At 40.6% G+C, this 22,130-nt stretch overlaps 1 long non-coding RNA gene across 1 annotated transcript in view; it reads left to right on the top strand.

Moving 5' to 3' along the window:
* The first annotated feature begins 7,549 nt into the window (after nt 1-7,549).
* LOC131105661 (uncharacterized) overlaps nt 7,550-22,130 on the top strand; it is a 66,428-nt gene continuing 51,847 nt past the window's right edge. The window contains exon 1 of the long non-coding RNA XR_009119969.1: nt 7,550-7,802. This is a non-coding gene — a long non-coding RNA (uncharacterized LOC131105661). The remainder of the gene's footprint in view (nt 7,803-22,130) is intronic.

Raw genomic sequence — 22,130 nt, 5'->3', positions numbered from 1 at the left:
TATTGCATTGGTAGCGTCGCTATTACAGTAGAGCCGTCTGACTTATTGATCATATTGATGAAAACATCAATATGATGTAGCAGTCGTTTCTTACGGGACACTATCAATACAAACTTGAGGTGTCAAATATTGATTTTATACCTCTCACCACCTATGAAAGCATGTTTTATTTGAGATTTTATTTTGTTAAAATATTCTAACTGACACCATATACAGATCTGGTCAAAATCTTAAGACCAGTTGAAAATTGCTAGAATATGTATTTTGCACATTTGGACTTTTAATGAGGTTTTAAATGGAATGGAATGGCGTTTATTCCATTCCATTTAAAACGTCATTAAAAGTCCAAATGTGCAAATTACATATATAGCTACAATATGCACTAGCAAGAAGGGAAAACATTTGGAACTTGTATTTTTTATATAACAAATGTTTTTCTACCTGAACAAAAGTTAAGACCTGCGCTGAGCCGGAGGATCCGATTGGCTGTCAGTCAATCCACAGGGTGGTCCTCGACCCAAATGAAGGACCTTATTGGGAAATGGTTTAAAAAACAAGAAATAAATTCAAAGACCTCATCTCCTTCAACGCTACAAAACTGCCCATTTAGACTTTGCCAGGGAGTATCAAACATGGGACATTGAAAGGTGGAAAAAAGTTTAATTCTCTGGTGAGAAACAAATTATTTGTTTTTAATAAGTTGCTTTTTGTCACACTCCCCCTTTCTTGCTTTTGCATATTGTAGCTCTACTAGTGCAAAATGTAAATTCAATCTGTTTTTCAACTGGTCTTAAGATTTTCATCAATGGCAGGCTTTCAGTCCTGCCAACATGTACACATTTATAGTACTCAACATGCAATTCTTGAATACTCTTGTATTTGCTCCATTTTATTGTATTTTCCTGGTTTCCATTCCAGGTTCACTTTGTACAGTACAGATAAATGAATAGTTATCACTTTCTTGAGTATTTCAAATTGGATGGCGTGAAAAAAAAATTCTGTCCTTTAGGGGGAGCATGACAACATAACTGAGAAGCACTCGTGTACAGTATTAGTCTTTTCTTACAGTACAGTACTGATACATAGGTGTCAAATATTATTATATATTTATTATTTTTATTATATATATTATATATTGTTTATATATATATTTATTATTATATATTATAATACAAGTGTCCAATCTATGTTTTGTTATTATTACAAAAGGTTCCATAATAAAACATACACAGTGATACACTATACCTTTTGATTTTAATCTGGTATCAGATGCCATTCCATTGTTTACCTAATGAAGTGGCCTGTTATATTGACCACTAGATGGCGGTATAGGACTGTTTGCTCAAAATAATATTTGCAGCGTCTCATGTACAGTTAATGGTGAAATGAATAGAGCATGCTAATGTACTTCTTGGTGTAATTTACATAATAATCTGGCAAGGCATATTATTTGGTATTCTCTTTAATGCCTCAATAGTATACATAAAAACAATGTGAATAAGCCTCGCCACCACTGTGGTGATGCATTCAGTGGCGTGCAGACTCACCATAAAACACTGACAACTTTGTTTTATCCACTTCTTTATTAAACCTGCAATTTATATGTGTGGGTGAAAAAGAGAAAAAATACCCCTGTGATGCCCCCCCCCCCCCCCCCCCCCCCACTCATCTGTTTAAACTCTCCTCCAAAGCACCACCACCTTGCTTTGATGCTTCCTCAAATGGGCGCTAATTTGAGTGAAATTATGCATCCGCATGTAGCCCGGCCATACCAGGGAATACAGAGTGTGACACGGATGGGGAGTTGGGGGTGGGAGGGTGGAGATGGAGAATTAAAGCGGAGGGTGATGCGATGGCACTGAGGCCTGTCTTGTGTTTTGTTGTTTGGGGGTCACTTGAAAAGTCAGACAAGGTCATGTTTGTGTCTGGAAGCTTTCACGGGTCACACCATGCAGTTGATTGATGAACGTGTTTATTATTGCGGTTGGTGAATCATGCTGAGAGGTGTACCTAATATTCTGGTGACCTAAATTAGCTCAACATTTATTGACACATCTCATTATGATGCTAGTTTTAGTCTGCATGGATGATTGCATCCCGTGTATACAGTATATTCTGCCTAGCAACAACTGACAAAATATTTGTGCTGCCTCATGGAGCTAAATAAGGTAACCAATATATTAGGAACATCTCTTAGTATGATGCTGTACAATTGTACGACACTGCAAGCTATGTCATACAAAACATCATACTTAAAAAGGAAAGCAGACAAAATTTGGTCACAAATCGTACAAATAATATAAATGTTATATGTAATTATAACAAAAATATACTATCCAAAGTTAGTCAGTTCATTAAGTAGAAAAGTCACCCAAATGAAAAATAAAAATGAATAAAAAAAATTAATAAATTGTAAAATAGTGAAAAACTTACTACTGTAAAAAAAAGCCAGTTATAATTTCTAGAAGCAAAAAATATAAAATTCAAAAATATTTCAATGAGTGCCCTGCATTTACTGTAAATTATTGAAATGTTTGGAGTCAAGAAATATAATTGCAATATAATTAGTGAGAATTAGAGTAAATAAAAAATGACAGAAGTACGTTTATTAAAAAATACAAATAATAATAAGAATTTGTAAAAAATAACGGTAAAAATAATTTTCTAAATTGTTAGCGTGAAGGAATAAATGCCAATATAAATCACTACAATGAGCGAGCTTCACTTGAAAAGTTGAAAAGTTATATTAACCAGATAGTATTATAAATATATCAGATATGATTCTCATTTTTTGGCTAACATTGTTATTAATAATAATTTGGAAAAAAAACTACATTAAAAAAATCAAATATACTCCAACCATTTGAAATATTTTAATGAGTGTCCTATACTGTATCAGTCACTAGATGGTGCTGTTTTCTACTTTTTCTACTGTTCCTCAATTGACTCGGCCTTCAAAGTACAGCAGATAGATATGAAGATCAACAAGGCTTCCGTCCAGAGATGCATAAGAATAGGGCCGGGTGGGGGTGGTGGGGGGGTGATTTGTTGGAAGAAGAGGCAGTGCATGATGTATAATAGAGTTAATTGTCTTATTTCATCATAGAGGCAAGACTGCTTCTTTATTATGTTATTATGTCCAATCAGGCTAACAGTGATGACATAAAGCAAGAAGAGCATATACTATATATTTTTTTATTCTTTACACGTCATGCTGACTTCCGCTTGTCGGCGTGCCGTTCATCTCATTGCAGCGATGAATGTGACATTAGTCTCTTAATAGAACTCCCTTATCTTGCATCTTTACCTTTTATTAAAGATGAAGGAGGGGAAATGACTTTCATGCAAGCATGTAGTGTAAGACAACTGGAATACATCCACTGTATTGGAAGGCAAAACTGGGGAGGATTTTTCTGTCTCTGTCTGTCGTTATGTTTTTTTAATCCTTCCGTGTGTTTTTGTTTTCATCTGGAATGTGTTTGACACACTTCTTATTTTCCGGCTCTTGTTTTAAATTAGCCCGAGTTTATTATTAGATGTAATGAGGACACTCAGTTGATTCAGTAGCGCCTCAGTGTTGAATATCTCTTATTTTTTTAATCACAAAGTTGATTATGTCTGTTTTGTTTAGTTAGCAGGACAGTTATGATGTACACAACGGGTTCATTTTTCAACGTGAATAACGACTTGGATTGCATGAGAAAGTTGACAGGAAAACACATGTTGGTTGTTTATGAACAAGTCTTGCACAGCAGAACCAATGTTGTACAGTAGTGGGGTTACCTTCTAATAGCTAATAGTGTATGATTTTTGACACCCCGGATTATGTTTCTGCATCGAGACACCACCGTAATGTTCGTGTCCTACCCCGATTTCAGCTCAACATTTGCAATAAAAGTGACTTTTATTAGATTAGATTCAGCACCAAAACACTCCCTGTCTCTCTTCTTTTTGGAGCAGACCTGACTTGGACTACTGTTTTGTTTTTTGTATGAAATGCATTGAAAGTGAGTGTGTGACAAATTATGACAAAATTGAAATATTATTTTTAAACAAGGAACTCAAAGGATGCAGCCATCAATCATGCTACCTCTTGCATACTAAGTGAGCGCTCTAGCATTTGAGCTAATCCTCTAATTAACCCCATTTTATGTATACAGTCATCCCTCACCACCTCACACCACTTCAATTTTATGGCTTTATATAAAAATACTAATAAATCATGCTGTTTTGACATTGAATTTGTCAAAAAATGCACATTGAAGCAAATTTTACTTATTTTATGCCTAAATGAATCATTTTCAACCATAAGCATGACACAATGACTCAAATATACAAATAGAAGGCATTCAGAAGACACATTCAAAGACACTGTGAATGTTATGTAGTTTTCTGCACTGGTCACTCTGTGTCAGTGATCATACTGTAATCTTTGGTGAGACACACAAGCACCAGATTTGATTGCCAGGACAACAGGATTTATTGCAGGTTGGAATTATCTCATAACAGGCACAATAATCCATAATAAAAATGTTGCGGAATGCTAAAACACGTCTTTACCTCTACTTCCTGTTGCTCCCCAGGAACGTGTTTATAGTCTTATATGTCTTAAGTGGCTTATTTACTCTCATTATGTCCACTATATTGGGATATACGAGTGCAAAGTGACTATAGGGGTGTTAGTTAAACTCTAGAGGGCTCTAATGTTAAAAGGCATATTTGGATGGTGGTAAACAGGTTTTCTAACTACAAAATGATTGCATTTATAAATAAGGAATCCTACTTTGCAAAAATTCTCTCATCACGGGGCTTTATATTTATTATTGTGGCACCCCAGATAGCATCTTCAATGCATTCCAGAAGGTCTGACTCAAACCAAAGCATACTGTAACTGGATTGTTTCCATAAGAAATAATACGAGTCCAATTAATGTGGTCTGGACACCTATACATACACCTATATGTTAACACAAAACACTTTATTATAATTTTGTTGAAATGCATATAAATGAGCCACAAAGGGGAGACCTGAGTTTGATTCTCGGCTTGGGCATCTCTGTGTGGAGTTCGCATGTTCTCCCGTGGTTTTCTCCAGGCACTCCCACATTCCAAAAACATGCTAGGTTAATTGGCGACTCCAAATTGTCCATAGGTATGAATGTGAGTGTGAATGGTTGTTTGTCTATATGTGCCCTGTGATTGGCTGGCGGCCAGTCCAGGGTGTACCCCGACTCTCACCCGAAGTCAGCTGGGATAGGCTCCAGCATGCCCCCAGCGACCCTAGTGAGAATAAGCGGTAGAGCAAATGGATGGATGATAAATGTCAATCATATTTAATAATCAATGTAATAATAAGTACACAATAACAGATACAAAACAAGTTCAAGACTCTCCTTCATTGTATTTTATAAGTTAAACAGTTTTGGTCACAGTATTGACCCCTGGGGCACTCCATATGTAATATTTAAACTTGCAGATGTTTAATATATTGTGCTAGCTTTACGTTTGCTTCCTGTTGGCAAGATAACTTTAAACCGGTACCGATTACTTTTTGGGCATTTATCTGTATTTATCGGCATAGTATTGGTACTTTATGTACTTTATATACTTTTAGTATATTACTAGAATATAATATAGTATCAATATTGTGAGTATTGCTATATTAATACCACATAATCGCTTTTGTCCCTGCATTAAGAAATACCATCTTGCCTATGTTATGAGAGACATAAAAAAGCCTGGAAAAAAGTCAGCTAAAACTGATATTTTGAAAAGAGGAGGAAGCAAATATGTGTTAAAATTTAGCAGTAGAACCGACATTTATCCACCTGTGCCTTTTACACAAAACCCAGCGAAGTGGGATACCGTCAAAACTGTGTTCACTTGTGATGAATATTTAAGTGACAATCGCTTCCAACTCTACATAGAGTCGGAGAAGTGAGTGTCAGGTATGTCGCTGTCTTTTTGTACAGAGCAACGACATTGGAAAAAAAGCGTGCTGTGTGAAAAGGGCACGCGGCACAGCACAGAAGAAGCGGGACTTCAGAAAGCCAACTGTGGTGGGGCCCCCGGAGACGGGGGTGGACAAAGGTGACAAAACGGGGGTGTCAGACATCATTATCTCAGCCTCATGCAGATACAATAGCTGACATTGACAGACGTGCATGTGTGAATCTGAGACTGATACATATGGATGTGGAGAGGTGGATTATCGAGTAGACTCCCAAAAAATTCGCTTGAAGCCGTGGCGTGCCACCCTTGGTGTGTTTCGGGCATATTGCCTACATGACCTCGCCTTGTTACATCAAGACAGGCGGATCAGTCAGCCATCACTCGCTTTTAGAATGCACGCTTGCACCCCCCCTCCCTATCCCTCGATGAACATCACATTCGGTCGGAGCCCAATTTTTTTTCCTGGGTGTTGCACACGCCGCTCGTTAAAATATGCGCCGCTCGGCTCTCAGCCAAGGATGTTCTGGTCATTTGGAGAAGCAAGAAGATGTCAGGGGTCGGGCTAAGGGGATGGGGTAGGGGAGAGCGTGCAGGGGCATATGGTAGCGTGTTCGGCGGGGGGAGAGAGCAGGCATATGAAATGTGAGCTTTAGCCAGTGTTGTGTGACGACACGGTTATCGACAGTGGCGATGCGTGCTGACACTGGATTGTCAGCAGCCTGCAGCCATTTGTTGCCAGGCCGAGTGGAGGCGAGGATCAGAGTTTTTGGAGCTTAGAGAGAGAGAGAAGATGGGGGGAAAAAAAGATGGAAATATAAAGAGTGGCAGCCACACACACACACACACACACACACACACACAATCTGCCATGTAGATGCCACGCTGAGTGCCACTTACACTGCTAGACTAACTTCCGTCTGACTTTAACATTTGTATTTTAAGGGACAAAACAGTGTTGTGATCTTTTATCATGCTGTTCTCGTTTGTTTATGTCCTTCTGGATTCACCCCTTTGTTGCTGAACAATAGATTAGAAGAAATGAGTTTTAAAATAGCAACTTACAAAATTGCTGACAAGCTGCTTTACCCCCTAAAGTATTGGGCAATTGTAAAAAAAAGTATCCTTTGGTGTTTAGATGATATACGACATCTTAGAAGCCAATGTGACACCACTACAAATGAATTTACTTACGTTGCCATGCTTGTATTATTTATTTAAGTAGGACAAAAGTTCACAAATGAATCAACAGCACTGACAATAACCTTACATGTCACTTCACAACAAAGTATAGTCTTATTTTACCTGTAGTGTAAATGAATGAAATTATTAGGTGCCAATTAGCGAGCAAGGAAAGTTCCGGCAACAGCTAGGACGACTCCATTTGATGAGGGGATTCGCAACTTTTATATAAAAAAATTACAATAACTAACGTTTAATAGTGTATAACATGTGATATATTAGTAAATTCATAATGATATAACTAACAGGGATTATACTTAGACTCTTTTCATGGCAACATGTAAATCTTTAGATATTTTCAAATTATCGATCCCACCCCTCACTATTTCCCGAAAATGGTTCACTCCAGTTAAATCGTTTGCAGGCTTGTCTGCAGGTTTTCCTACAAGTCAGGTACTGCTTACTTACTTACTTTTTTAAATAGAGTTTCCACATTCGAATACAATATTAAGACATAATAAAGTAAATAACAGTAAAAAAAAAAAACCAGAAGATGAGGGGAATGGTCTCCCGGGTTTTTCCAAAGAAAGGTTGGTCACCTGTTGGCCTAGTTTCTGCTACTGAAGTACAGGCCTTGAGCATACCAGAGGATCCAAAAACTCAATGAAAAAGGTAAGCAGCGGTTTTCTTCGTAATAATGCTGTATATTTACCCCATTGCATGTGGTTTTCAACGTAATGATTGTTTCATACAACAAAATGTAATTAGATAATGTCAAACTTTTTTGGTGGTCACTTGTCATTTTCTGTGCTGCATTCAATGCTTGTTGTCTAGATTGCATGTATACTCTGTTGGATGTTTCTTCATTTACCTGTTGCATGTGCTCTTTAAGAGGTATTCAGGTATGATCAGTAATGTACAGCTATTATAGAGCTTTGCAAAGTAGGCTTCTGAGTGAATCTGGTGGTTGCAACCTTGCATGGCTGGTGTGGCCTACTTTGGTGTGATGACCAACTTGGATGATTATTTTCAAAAACCTTGCATTGCAGTCTTTCTTGCAAAGTTTCCTTCCTTCTTTTCTTAGTTGCTTGCTTTTTAAATGGACAGAGTTGACATTTCTTACCAAATATCATAAATTGTATCAGAACTTCTACACTTTTGTGATATATCAAAGTGTAATGTTATTTAATTAACATACGGGTTTTAAACTGCAATTCATGCTCTTTTGCAGCCCTGTAAAAGCAACCCAAAGTTAATATCTTATCTACATATCAAGACTTGTGGTCTTTTTTTTTTTGAGGCCCGTCACAAATACATTTGGACCGCCACAGTTAGATGTCCCATTATGTGTTTGCTGAACCTTTGCTCATGAAAACATTAAAATAGGAGTGATCAATGTTGCCAACTTAGCGAACATTGAGACGCTTTTAGAGTATTTTTTTCTGCTACTTTGTTAGTGCATGAAAGAATGGTGCCAGTGTGATTTTATGATCCTCTACCCCTATTATGTACATGTTTACTTTATGGAAATCCTACTATTTCCTGTTTCACTGTGCCAACATGACTATTGCGAAGAAGGTCATTAAAACAGCAAAACTTGCGGTGGTCCAAGACCTTTGCTAGCTACTGTATGTTTTGGGAATACACATAATGGGCAACCTTTCCCCTTTCCCATACACGCACAGTTACATGTGAGTTTCTGGTAGTCTGTGCCGTGCTGTAGATGGGAAATATGACGTGTGCTAATGCATTCTAAACAGCAGGCAGGTCGGCCTTATGCTGACTTTGTCAACAGTGCGGCTCCAGTTGAGGATGCTGGATGGGGGAATGTGTTACTGTGGTCCAGTCATGAGTAACCATGCCTTATTTTTTTTAAATATTTTTTTTAATTTGGGTGTAGGTATGGGGTGATTACCGGTTTCTAAGTATACCATGGAATGAAAATGTCAGGTTTCAAAGCCACTCAAATTTTACATCACACCGTTTCCCACATGTTTTTGCTCTGCAGGTGCTGTTTTTTTAAAAACTTTATTTCAATCAGCAAGCATTGACAAAGCTCTGCACAATGAATCGAGACGAGAGTCAATGCTGTCGACACACCTCCAGCTCAAGCTGAAAACTGTAATTTTAACACCATAATGTCTGACTATTTACTATTATTTTAAGACATTTTTCTGCAGCTTAATACCATGCATTGCCATCATTTGTACTTCACATGGGAATGGAGTTTGTAGTTGGAATAAAGCCAACGGAATGAATTGTTCCAGGGTCAAACTGTCGCCAACATAAAACAAAACATTACCGAAACACGTTTTTTGTTTTGTAACAGCCATAATAAAAATAAATCAATAAAAATAATTAACCACCAATTTTAACAATTCAAAACTGTTTTGACTTTAGTGTCTAAAACTGAGCTCTGACTTGAAATGATTCTAATGCAGGTGTCTTAAACACGTGGCCCGCAGGACACTATTTTGAGGCCCCCGCCTTGATATGAAAGTTTAATGTTAGTCGGCCCGCGCAAGTTTGATATGGATGCTGTATGGTATCATGTACCCAGAAAAAATTATTACGTTTGATTAATGTTCATGTTAAAGGTTAAATAACTGTTAATAGTTATCCTCCCTATCCGTGTGGAAGTGGTAAGTTTTTGGCTATTTAAGTTTAAAGGAAATAACTTGAAGGCTACTGTTTAGGTTGCTAGCTCTTTAGTTTGCGAGTTAGCATGTGTCTCAAGACACTGCAGTTGCGCAATATGTTGTAAATAAAAAGAGTATAAATGTGACTATAGTCGTGTTTTGTCATGTCTACAGGGCTCTAATAATGCTTTGTTAATTTTAATCTGAAAAAAAATAATTTGTCTACCCACCAACTATATGTGGTTTCTTAAGTTTTTATTATTTGCCGTTTTGTTATTATTATATTTATTTATTTATTACTGATTGATTTTCTTTATTCTTGATTTGTTTATTTATTTTTCATCTTATTTTGTGTAGAAAAATAAAAAGTAAGATATTTGAGAACAGTGGAATGTTTTATCAGAGCTTTTCTTGTAGAAAATTGGAACCAAAGCGACATTTAAAATTTTTTCTTTTTTAATAAATGCGTTTTTGTTTTTTTGGAAAACCTGATGCGGCCCAGTCTCACCCAGACCCGAGCTCCAGTGGCCCCCAAGTAAATTTAGTTTGAGACCCCAGCTCTAGGGACACTGTAGTACTATTAGAACGTCATTAAAAAATATATATATATCCATAATAGAGAATCTTTGTAATGTAGAGTTTCTCTCCTTGTCACACAGCATAGTGGATGATGGCATGTACTGCACCCCCCCCCCCCCCACCCAAGTTTCACCCCAGCTCTTCTTGCTATGTTTTTGTATTTGTTCACACATACACACACAGCGGGAGTCGGGCCTGCAGCCCCTTGGGTGTTTTGCGGGTTGGATTCACACCGATGAATTCTCTTACTGTGCTATTGTTATTTAAATGTGGGAAGGCGATCAGCAGCGAGCATTAATGGCATCCTCAGCAGTGCGGATGCAGCACAAGACACACACACACCTTCGCAGACAAAAGCACTCACACACACACACACACACATACGCGCACACACATTTTAGCGTCAGCCTTGTGGATGCACCTTGAGGGCCACATGAATAACAAATAGCTCCGCCATCTGCAATAGCACAGAGTATTTCCAGCATTTTCGCCACATTAGTCAGCAGTCTTTTGACTTGGGCCCTCCACGCACCGCTTGGCGTATTAGCAACGCTCCCCCGCCGCTGCACACTGAAATTTAACCTTTTTATTTATTTATTTTTTTAAAGCGTGCCGCTCCGATGAAGAAGATTAAACTTGGGAGCGCAATCGGCGTCCGTCTGACCTGGTCCTCTTCTAAAGTTTGATGAAAAGGGAGGGGTTGATGTTTTTTCTTCTTCTGTCAAGGCCAATCAGAGCCTGGATGGTGTACGTGAGGTGACGGTATTGTTTCTACACCCCCCACCCCCCACCCCACTCACACAACACTACTGACCAAAATGGGATTAGACAGGCACCCCTGGCCATTAGCACTTGACCTTTACCTGTTTTTTTTTTTTTTTTAAATCACTACTGAACTTGTTGGATAGGTTGTCTCTCAATTTAGCTCCTTGTTGAGGAAAGAACCGGTACAATTAGATCAGGCTTATTGATCAAGGCATTAGCTAAACAATCACATTACTCATTTGACCTAGCCCTGGGCGACTAATAACGCTTCAAATTATCCCCATTTTGGTTTCCAATGAACTCCAATGTAAAGGCAGGGTTTCCCTGATGAAGCGTTGGTAGTGGGATGCATGCTGCTGCTGTGCTGAATCTGTTAATTTGTTGTTCATTCATTCATTTTCTACTGCTTTTCCTCACGAGGGTCGCGGGGGGTGCTGGAGCCTATCCTAGCTGTCTTCGGGCGAGAGGCGGGGTACACCCTGGACTGGTTGCCAGCCAATCACAGGGCACATATAGACAAACAACCATTCACACTCACATTCATACCTATGGACAATTTGGAGTCGCCAATTAACCTAGCATGTTTTTGGAATGTGGGAGGAAACCGGAGTACCCGGAGAAAACCCACGCATGCACGGCGAGAACATGCAAACTCCACACAGAGATGGCCGAGGGTGGAATTGAACCCTGGTCTCCTAGCTGTGATGTCTGTGCGCTAACCATGTATTATGTGCGCTCTTTATGTATTAACTTATGGATGTTTTGTTTTCAACAACCAGAACATCATCTGAGAACATGGCAAGTTGCTGAAAGACTCCTTTTTGTTACCTGACCTATTTAGTAAAATAGTACTGTATGCTTTAATCTGTAAATTATTTTAAATCTGCAATTGACATGGATTTACCAGAAGTTGATATACGTATTGTTTGTGTGTAAATGATCCTTGAGACTTTATTCCTATTTTTAATTAACTGTGTGAAGTTGATGATTCATGCAAACATGGCAGAAAGACAAATAATCTGTCAACCTTGTTGACTGTATTTTTCCTCAAAAGCACCGTTTTCAGTATTACAAGCAGTTTTCCAACTGACTTTATATCACAAGCATGCAAGGAGACAGGAAAAGAAAACACAGTTAGTGACTGAGGCACGATCGTGCCCGCTGCTTTGTTAAAAACATAGTGTATTTTATGAAACATGTTTGAGATTGCAAGATGCATATTGCAACATATTGAGAACGGTATCATTTTAGCCATATTTTAGTAATATTTTAGCCATATGTACATGCAGAATGCTTGATGCCGCCCTTGTGCGGTCTGTGCAAGCGCTACACAGCATGTTATGGAACTAGTTTACCAAGTAACTTTAGATATGAATCAAAATACAGGCAAGCAACCTAATAAAGTAACCTTATATGTGAATGAGGCACCGCTGAGGTCCTCATTCCTCATTCGAGTCGGTCTCGGAAGAGGTGGTCGCTGCGTATGACTGGCCAATCACTGTATACACTGTATACATATAACTGTTACACCCAGTAATTAAAGTAAAGGTAGTTTTTTTGTTGTTTTCATGTAGTAATATTGCTTTGGTTAACTTATTTTGTACTTGTAAAGCACGTATATAAACTAGAACTTTATTCAACTTACTCCACCTCCGACTTGAAAAATTGCATGGAGCAACACAGATAATTAGCCTCCTATATGTAATAAATGTATTGAAAAGTGCAAAAAAAAAAAAAAGCCTTCTCACCAGAAAAGGCGCCAACTAATGTGTAAGAGATGATGACACAAGCATTGTTTTTGCTTTATTTGGAGTATCAGCATCTTATATGTGGTGCAATTTGAGCTTTTTGTGGTTGAGCTTTTTTGTTGTTTGCTAGAGTGTTGGACTTTGTGTGTGTGTGTGTGAGATTCAAAGTGTTGTCAGAAGTGATCCCATTTTCATTACTCACTGGCTCAAAGGAGGAGGTGAGGCCCTGGCTGGCTCGCTGCAGTGATAAATGCATTACCCCAATAAACCCTGTCGCCACTGAGGTGCTGAATGCTGACACACACACACACACACACACACACACACACACGAGAAAAGAAGAAAGAGGCTGCCAATGGCGAGAGCGATGGATAGATAAAGGGAGCAAAGAGACAACCAAATGGGAAGAGAAAGACAGTGACAGCTAAGAGGAGATGAGAAAAGAGGAGATGGAGGACGAGGAAGAAAATAAACAAGAGAAAGGGAGGGTGGCGGGAATGGGGGGGAAAGGAAAAGTGACAGGTGCTGAAGAGAGAAGAGTGCAGATGAAGGAGAAGCAGCAGACAGGAAGTGGGAGGGTGGAGACAGGGAGCTAATGGGTAGCGGCGTGCTAATGGCTGCATTCAGAGCCGGACTGAGGATGCTGTGGATGGAGGTAAAGGGAGAGTGAAGGATGAGCAGTGTCCAGCTGACCTCTTTTTTTCCTACTCCGCTCCTCGTTAGAGAAGCGCAGGTCTGTTGCCAGTCGTAATGCCGGAAGACGGCAGGTGGAAGAAGCTCACACTGTGGCCAACTTCCCACAACTCTACTCTTTACAAACTGTGTAAAAAGGCCAAGAGTTAAATTTGTTGTTTATAGTTTTTATACTGTATATTGTGATTGTTTGATATGATTATTGAACTTTCATGGTCCATATGAGGTTTTGTAAACAGTTGGTGGGATGCAAGGCAGGATACCACACATTTTCAGTTGTTTTTTTGACTAATACTATTAAGTTACTTGTGTATACCATAAATAGGGCTGTCCCGTTTTTCACTTTTCGATACAATACTAATATTGCAGTATTAACTATTGTCCAGTACCATTATCAAGTCATACTTTAGAACAGGGGTCTCAAACTCAATTTACCTGGGGGCCACCGGAGCTCAGTTCTGGGTGAAGCAAAGTACTGAAAAAGTGTAGGGTATAGCAGAAGCAAAAGCATTGAAGAGTTTTTTTTTTATTGATATTTTTTGAAACTTCTGTATATTTTGTATTTTTTTGAACTTGAATGAAAAATACTGCCACACGGTCGACATTACTCAAAGAGAGTCTACTGATGTATATTTTTTTAACTGCACAAACGACAGTAGCGACATTTGTGGTCCCCATCCAGCAGCTTTACACACCTCTGCATGCGCTTTAAAATGTTGCTTTTTTTAAACTCATGCATGTCACATTTGCTATACTTTTGTTTACAGTGAACTCGGCAGTGCTGTTATAGTGTCTAAACCCCAACAAATCAAAGGCCTCCTTAATTTTTGTACCCTTGAGGAAATGTCTGTATACATATATACTATATAAAATATATATAATGTCTGTATAGCTTTCCTCATTAGCAACGTAATCATGTGAATGGATGGCTATATTTCTTCAAGCATAGTACCCAAGTCAAATTTGTATGAGCATGCATACATAGCTGCGTGATATTTTGTGTGGGTGTGGGGGCAAAAGCGCAACCCAAGTGCCCCCACTCCTAATCACCAACCCTCTCACCTTCGCCCCTTGGTCTCCCTGCATCTCTCTCTCACCCCTCTACCACCCAGCTCACCACCTCTGGTAATGAGGTGAAGGTGGATCAGAACCCTTAGTGCAGGCGAGGGCCGCGGGTATCTCGACTACACGCGGGTCAGGCCTCCCTCATTAGCTGCCATCACAGGCTGAACGCGCAGGTGTGCAAATTGCAATAAAAAAAACCCTAAAAAAAACACCATGACTTGTATCATCAAAAAAGGAAAAGATGGAGGATAAAAATGCCATGCGGACCTTTTTGGGCTGCTTGAAGAACTCTCGAAGTGGCGGTGGGGAGGGAATGTGGGATTCAGATGGGTAAAGTGAGAGGTTGAGCGGGGTGCAGGGCAGCATACAATTAAAAAGGACCGGGGAGGAAAGGGGGCTGACCTGCTGATATGAACTGAGTGGGTTTGGAAGGGGGGCGGGAAGAGAGGAGGTGTTGGGGGGTGGTGGGATGAACGTGCGCCACATAATGAAAGCTTGAACTTTTTGAGGCTGGGGCGGCATACCAAATGGAGTCACCTTCCAGGAGTGCGCAGAGAGGGAAAGGAAACAACAGGCGACCTGGACGATTCCAGGCAAAGCCGAGGACTTTAACGAGGGACAAGGGAGAGGGACTGAACATGGTGGGGACAGAGGGGAGGGAAGGTGGGTTAGGATGCAGCCCCACTTGCCTAGTAATAAGTAGCGAGGAGGAAGGAAGGTAGGGAGGGACGGCTAGCGAGAGGGCCCCCGCCGCATGACTGCCACGGGGGCCTGAGTGACAGAAATTAATAATTAGTGACAATGATTGACAGCGCTCCCTCCATCTGCGGCTCCTCCGCCGCCTCGCAACGCTGGCCTCCGCCAGCGACCGCGGGCACAATGAGCTCCGGAGGGATTGTGGGAGACGCACATGATTGACATCTGCCTCCTGGAGAGACAAGGGGGAGGGAAGAGGAGAAAAGGAGGGGAGGGGCAGTGTACCAAAAGGGATGGGTGACGGCAGGGGGGCAAATGCGGCCTGGACAGTTTTTTTTTTTTTTTTTTGTCAGGGGGTGGGGTTAGGATGAATGGTCAGGAGTGGAGGACTTATCAGCTCCTCTGTGTCCTCCTACTCCGCCCCCCCCGCCATCTCCATCATGCCTTGGACTGCTCATCTCACCATCCCATTTTCCAGCCCTCCACGCCATGGCGGCATTATGCAAAAGTGACAAATTGACCACAGGAGGGGGATAAATAAAGAGGAGAAAATGAGAAAGAGGGGGCCATTCCGTGGCGACAGTGGGTGGAAATAGCCTGTAGATAGCCATCAACGGGGGATTTGTCACTTGTCTCTTCTCCTGTCCCATCTCGCCATCCTCCCTCAATCCCGTTGTCCGAGCTATCACTCCTTGCAGCCAATCTTATTTAGCTTTCTCACTGTCCTCGTGAGCTAAACTTTTCTTGTTTGTTGGCTGTTTGCTGACAGTGACAACAGCGTCCATATTGACCATTAGCGCCGTCTCTATAATGCAGTGTGGACAAGTAGGCAAGGTTTACAGCAGGGGTCTCAAACTCAATTTACTTGGGGGCCACTGGAGCTCGGGTCTGGGTGAGACTGGGCCGCATCAGGTTTTCAAAAAAAAAAAAACAAAACAAAAAAATGCATTTATTAAAAACAAACATTTTTTAAAAACTTCCATTTGGTTCCAATTTTCTACAAGAAAAGCTCTGATAAAACATTCCACTGTTCTCAAATATCTTACTTTTTATTTTTCTACACAAAATAAGATGAAAAATAAATAAGCTAATCAAGAATAAAGAAAATCAATCAATCAGTAATAAATAAATAAATATAATAATAATAAAACAGCAAATAATAAAAACTTAAGAAACCACATATAGTTGGTGGGTAGACAAATAATTTTTTTCAGATTAAAATGAACAAAGCATTATTAGAGCCCTGTAGACATGACAAAACACGACTATAGTCACATTTATACTCTTTATTTACAACATATTGCGCAACTGCAGGGTCTTGAGACACATGCTAACTCTCAAACTAGAGAGCTAGCGACCTAAACGGTAGCCTTCAAGTTATTTCCTTTAAACTTAAATAGCCAAAAACTTACCACTTCCACACGGATAGGGAGGATAACCATTAACAGTTATTTAACCTTTAACATGAACATTAATCAAACGTAATAATTTTTTCTGGGTACATGATACCATACAGCATCCATATCAAACTTGCGCGGGACGCACTAACATTAAACTTTCATATCAAGGCGGGGGCCTCAAACTAGTGTCCTGTGGGCCACATTTGGCCCGCGGGCCGCGTGTTTGAGACCCCTGGTTTACAGCAATTGGGGGGTGGGGATCCGAATGGATGGGTGGAAGGATGAATTACAGACCTGTTCTATACAAGGGTCCCCGACATGACATGTTACGGTGATGAGAGACATTGTAAGTTTGTTTTCTTCCCAAAAGAGGAACAATGGATGAAGCAAGTTCAAAGAACGAGAGACAGATGGACTCCCACCTTGAGTTTTGTTCTTTGCAGTGATCATTTCACTGATGACCTTTACAAGAAACATTTGGCTTGAAAGTACAATATTAATGCATTTTAAAAAGGATGCTATTCCGCCAGTACAAAGGAAAAAAACAAGACAACAAATAATATCCACTACATCAAAGTTGGCATTAGAGAGAAAGTCTTGTTTACATGATGTCTTCTAAACTCTTCTAAAATGAAATGTATACCCAGACATGTTGTTTGGTCTGGAGACAGTGCCACTGAGGAAAAGACAGGAAGCAAAACTGGAGGTAGCAGAGATGAAGATGCTGAGGTTCTCATTGGGAGTGACCAGGATGGATAGGATCAGGAAGGAGTACATTACATGTTAGAGGCCTTGGAGATAAAGTCAGAGAGGCCAGACTGAGATGGTTGGGACATGTCCAGAGGAGCCTCCATATCTTAAGGCTGAAGTCCACGTTCTGTAAGTTCTTGATTTCATCTCCAAATGTTTCTTTGATGTTTCTATTGACACATCGCTGAAACCTTTGGTATAACCACTGTAAACATTCTCTGTCTGGTACACTGCGATGTTTGTTTACCTGAGCGATATTAACCTGATCATGTCAATTCTGGAAATGAAGCTGAACTGCGAGAGCCATGAACTATAAATGTTTTTTTTTATTTAATTTTGCAGTTTGTTTTCCATAATCTAACAAAGTATAATATAATCCCAAATGATATATAACACATTAAAGCAAAATTGTTTAAAGATAATCATGTCAGAGACCCTTTAAATGACTTCTATACTCTGGTGCCATATAGAAAATATAATTAATATGACCTTGTAACAGGACGTAGAGGAAACAATAATGCCCCCCCCCCCAACACAAGTACTGTTTCCGCCTTCCATGTTGTGACTTGAGCTAATCTGCTGCAGTACGGCTTAATCGCTGCACCGGGTCTCTAAGGCTTACTGCAGCACACAGGTCTGCTACAAAGTACACTATTTACCTCAGGGCCTCAAAAAGAATAGGCTTTCACAGAGCCCTGTGAAATCCAGTGGGGAATCAGTTTCACATCACAACACATTATTGATTTTCTCTCTTTTTTTTCCTTCCCAAAAGAGACAGGTTTTTTTTTTTTCCGTTGTTGCCGGAGTCTCAGCAGTGTCCACTACAAGGGTTTGGAAAGAAGCTCAGAATTCAGGTCATGCCCTTGAGCAATGGAAGGTGTCTTTGTCAACCACCATAATCAGTTCTATTGGTGACCTACACAGGTTTTAGTGTCAGTGTATCGCTAAATGTATTAAATGGACGCACCCGTTGCCTACAACATTCATTCATTCATTCACTTTCTACTGCTTATCCTCACGAGTCATGGTGGGTGCTGGAGCCTATGGACTGGTCGCCAGCCAATCACAGGGCACATATAGACAAACAACCATTCACACTCACATTCATACCTATGGACAATTTGGAGTCACCAATTAACCTAGCATGTTTTTGGAATGTGGGAGGAAACCGGAGTACCTGGAGAAAACCCACGCATGCACGGGGAGAACATGCAAACTCCACACAGAGATGGCCGAGGGTGGAATTGAACTTTGGTCTCCTAGCTGTGAGGTCTGCGCGCTAACCACTCGATCGCCGTGCAGCTCACTCTACAACTCAACACTCTTAACTTGGCTTTGATGCGGTAAAACTGAGGGCATGAGCTGTGATGCCAAAAATCGGGCAACTTAATCGTCATGTATAGACAGCGTCGACGTTAGCTGCCTTGCTAGCACCAGTCTGACAAGACGTGTGCATCCTGTAGTGCAGGGCTCCAGACAGCGGTGAAATGGTCATATTTTGTTTTTGCGACTAAAATACCTGGTACCTGCGGATTCACATTCTGAGCCGAGTGATATCCGAATATTTGATTACTATATTTACTGTCAAAACTTTGGGTCATATTGATGATTTTTCTAATTTACAGTATGCCTTTATCGCTAACAATTTTAAAGCTGCAACCTTTTGAAATAATAATGTCAAAACAGAAAGAGTGCAAAAAATAATTTTTTAGCATTTTAACAAACGTGTTCCACTTCCATCATCTTTTCCATCATATTAACCAAAAAAAAGACTAACCATCATTTTTTCCATCATATTAAACAAAAAAAGACTAATCAACAATTTTTTTCCCTGTTCTTTTCAATCGAGATATTTCAAAATAGCCCATTTAGAGCTGTAATTATCATACAGTGGAACCATAAAACCGTGATATTTTTGCCCAAGATTAGCGGCCCATGCCGAGTTGTAACACTCTGCTGTTGGTGTGAAATGTATGTGTGTTGCCATACTGTTTACGATGAACTCATCAGTGTTGCCCCTTCCCGCCATTATAACATCAGTCCGGTCGCTGCTGTGAGATGCATTATTAAAAAAAAAAAAAAAAAAGATATTTTTTCCTTTCCACTTTTTCATGCACTCCACATTATTAAGGAAGCTGCACTAGATTGGCCACCAATCATTGTGTCATGTACGGTCACCAACATTGCAACATTACATTGCAAATTTCCCCACTGAGGGACGAATAAAGACATATCTTAACACCCAATTCTCAGTAAATAAACACTCCGCTACAATGATATCGTTTATGGTAGTTTGATATTTTGACTTGAAAAGAAAGTTGAAGGCAGTTGGTGTTCTTGAATGTCCCTCTTCAGTTTCATCTGGCCTAACTGAAGTATGTGACTTTTGGCTTCTTTACCCCACTATAGTATACACACACATGGAACAGACGGCTCAGAACACGTGGACTTGACAGTTGGTAACTGCAGGGCCCGGCAGGTGCTGGGTGTGTTTTTATATGTGTGTGTGTGTTTATGTGTGTGTGTGTGTGTGTGTGTGCGTGAGTGATCCCGGAGGGCCCTGACTCATGGCCAGAGAGGCTAACAAGCAGAGCTACGTCATAGAGGCTGGACTAGCCTGGAGTCGAGTTCACTTCAGCTTTTGTGATTGATTAGAATTGGCCTGGACGTGGGACGATGTCTTGCCTTTGGTCACGAGCTTTGACTACCTACATTACATCAATACACCCCTTGCACGCCGCCACCCTACTCCTCTTTGTGTGGCCCCGTGTAAAACCGGGGGGGGGGGGGGGGGGGGGGATTATAAGTGTTTACGTTTTATGCTGGTGAATTGTCATATAAGAAGGCTGTCTTTGTTTCTAAAATGGCTGCACGGCGGTCGAGTGGTTAGCGCGCAGACCTCACAGCTAGGAGACCAGGGTTCAATTCCACCCTCGGCCATCTCTGTGTGGAGTTTGCATGTTCTCCCCGTGCATGCGTGGGTTTTCGCCGGGTACTCCGGTTTCCTCCCACATTCCAAAAACATGCTAGGTTAATTGGTGACTCCAAATTGTCCATAGGTATGAATGTGAGTGTGAATGGTTGTTTGTCTATATGTGCCCTGTGATTGGCTGGCCACCAGTCCAGGGTGTACCCTGCCTCTCGCCTGAAGACAGCTGGGATAGGCTCCAGCATACCCGCGACCCTCGTGAGGATAAGCAGTATAGATCATATTTATGTATTAAATTGTTTTATGTTGGATAATACAAACTGAAATGGGACCATAGGGGTGTTAGTTCATGTCAAGAGGGCTCTGATCACGTTAAAGACCATATTCAGAAGGTTGTAAACAGGTTTTCTATGCTCTAACTCAGAGAGGCCAGACTGAGATGGTTGGGACATGTCCAGAGGAGAGATAGTGAATATATTGGTAGAAGGATGCTGCCAGGTAGGAGGCGTAGAGGAAGACCAAAGAGGAGGTTTATGGATGTAGTGAAGGAGGACATGAGGAGAGGCAGATGCAGAAGACAGGGTTGGATGGAGGCGATTGATTTTCTGTGGCGACCCCTGACGGGAAAAGCCCAAAGAGAAAGAAGAGGAATGTCTTTTTTTAATTAAAGGCAAATAATAATAATAATAATAATTATAATATTATTACTAAAATAATATTTTAGAGCACTACATAATAGTTGTGCAAACGCTAAATGTATTAATCATTCAAATGAATTGTCCATAGTTATGAATGTGAGTGTGAATGGTTGTTTGTCTATATGTGCCCTGTGATTGGCTGGCCACCAGTCCAGGGTGTACCCTGCCTCTTGCCTGAAGACAGCTGGGATAGGCTCCCGCACCCCCGTGACTGAGAATAAAACAGCAAAACTGTTCCAGACCATCACACTAGCACCACCATATTTTACTGTTGGTATGATGTTCTTTTTCTCAAACGTGGCATTACTTTTAGGGCATGTGATTGGCAGATTATCAAGACATGCGACTTGTCAATGTGAACGCAAGCATGTAGCAGCATGTAATATAAAAATATTACAGAATAACTAATAAATATCAATGTATTATGGCATGTTTTTCACTGCCAATATTCAGATTTTGTTACAGTGTGGTGGCCAAGATGGCGGCCATATGGAGACGAATAGTTTATAAAATAGTTTATAAAAGCTGAAGACAGCTGGGATAGTCTCCAGCGCCCCCGCAATCCTCGTGAGGAAAAAGCGGCAGAAAATGAATGAATGTTTCTAAAATGAACTGCAGGCCACAAATGGCACCTTGGCTAAACTTTGGACCCGCCTTACATAAGCGGTCCTAAACAGCACTCTCGCTTGGCCCAGTACTTGACGGACCTCCTCCCCCGCCGTCCCCCGACTGCAGTGTCATCTTGAAAGGCTCTGCAGCTCCCACACCTGGCCCGCCGGCTGCCTCTTTGGTCTGTCTCACCTTTTGTCAGCGCCATGTTAATGAAGGCGCTGTCAATGTCCACCTATCGCACACCGGGGGCGCGTTTTAATAAGTTGGCTATTTGATCACCGTACACGCACACACGCACACACAAACCTGCCTTCTGGATGACGCTCTTCTCACTTGAAGTGAAGGTTGGGGGGGGGGGGCTGGTCAGCTGATTAGGAGGTGGGTGGTTGTCTTAAAAAAAAAAAAGATATTTATTCTTCCTCCTCC

The sequence above is a fragment of the Doryrhamphus excisus genome, chromosome 17, assembly GCF_030265055.1.
Source record: "Doryrhamphus excisus isolate RoL2022-K1 chromosome 17, RoL_Dexc_1.0, whole genome shotgun sequence".
Lineage (NCBI taxonomy): Eukaryota > Metazoa > Chordata > Actinopteri > Syngnathiformes > Syngnathidae > Doryrhamphus > Doryrhamphus excisus.
The sequence above is the reverse complement of the archived record's forward strand: the minus strand, read 5'-3'. Positions and strand labels throughout refer to the sequence as shown.